The sequence below is a fragment of the Acanthopagrus latus genome, chromosome 3, assembly GCF_904848185.1.
Source record: "Acanthopagrus latus isolate v.2019 chromosome 3, fAcaLat1.1, whole genome shotgun sequence".
Lineage (NCBI taxonomy): Eukaryota > Metazoa > Chordata > Actinopteri > Spariformes > Sparidae > Acanthopagrus > Acanthopagrus latus.
In genome coordinates, this window is record NC_051041.1 from 11,411,484 (window position 1) to 11,413,317 (window position 1,834).

A 1,834-nucleotide genomic window follows, 5' to 3' on the forward strand; every position below is an offset into this window, starting at 1 on the left:
AGATGTCCCACTACACCACTCAATCTGCAGCACCCATTTTGAGAATGCTTGTACGTAATTTGGAAATTCCTATGTTTTTACCTACATTGTGTTATGCTACAAAAGTATGTTTGCTTTCAGATCAAATCAATTTTAGTTATATAGCCCAAAAGTCACAATCACATTGCCTCAGTGAGTTTTGCAATCTGCACAGTCAGCGGATCACATGATTGGGCAAATGGTTGCTCTATTTATCTTTAAAGCTCTAAAATCTACATTATGAAAATATCATAATTGTTAGTGAGGGTGACTTCATGAACAGTTATTTATTAAACAAATTTTATATAGTTCTCAGAGAGGCTATCATGGTAAAATTAATACAGACTTGATCATACAGGCTGTTTTTTTTAATATTCAATAATCAACTTAATTTAAAAAAAATAACTGTATATAATCTTTAGAAAAATATTCACAGTATCACTGTCATTGTGTTTTTTATATTGTAGCTACTACATCAACTTTTCTCTACCTAATTTATTTAAGATTTAGATCAAATATTTTTTCACACACAGGAAAAAAAAACACGGAATAATAAGATAATAAGATAATCTGTGTAATTTCACAGTTACACACATTCTGTCAAACAATGCCATAACGGAGAGAAATGTGATGCACAGTGTGCTGGATAAAGAACACTTGAGTAATCCGATTCCTTTGGGACTGATTACAGATCAAGAAAGAGGTCAAAAGGAGAATTTCTAAGGTTACAGCGCTGCTGCGCATTTTCCCTTTTACCGAGTACAGCTCTGCCTTAATGCCACAGCTGACGGTGTAACTGACTGGTCTCTTATCTTTTATTCACTTCACTTTTTGAGGCAGGTTAATAAGAGACAGATGTTAGAAACAGTTCTTTATTTGCTATTAACGGAAGAGTTTTAGTGTTGGGACTAGGGTTATTTTTTATATGAAAGTGGGGTGAATTACTCAGCGATTGCAAATGTCTCCCCTCAGTGTCAGAAACTAGCAAGATGCATGTGTACATGTCCTGTAATGCCTTTACTTGTATATAATGGATGTATGACAAATATCCCTTCATTGACCACAGGGTGGCAGCATTTCCTCGACTGGATAAACACTGGCTGGGACTGAACACGTGTCAAATCGGCGGTTGTCACCAGGAGGAAGTGTTCTGGGTGAGCAATGTGGCAAACAAATAAGACAAATGAGAATAAGGCAGCAGACACGTGATGTCGTTTAGGATATAGTTTAAGGTTTGTTTTAGTTTGTAGTTTGTTCAGGATTTTGCATGAAATTCTTCCTCTACATGTCAGGTGACTTATTTCACTGCACAATTATTTGAGGTTGCTGGAGTTGTTTCGTTTAGACTTGTCTTGTATGTTACTTCACACAAGCCTATTAAAATGAACTTTGAAAAATATACTTTAATAATCTAGTTATTGCCTTTTTCATCTAGCAGAGAAGAGTAACTCACAGATCTAGCCTACCAAGGTGGTGCACAGGTGCTACTTGTGCATTTTCATTAAATTCAACTGTACACTATTAATCCTTTGCATTTCACAAGGCAATATCATGGTATTTTCTCCACTGCGTTTATTTAACTATATTGAAAATATAGGCACATTATTTGGACTAAATATAATATTAAAGGGAATTGTTTTTAACTAGCTAAGATGTATTGGTATTAGTATTAGTACAGTGGTGGTTTCGTCTAAATAAAACGAACCAGTAGTTCTTCCACCACTGGCTGTGGCGTCTTAAGGTATATATCTTTTATTATGAAAAACCAACATTTCCGACCGGAAGTTTGAATATTTATTGTAGCCATTTTATTCTC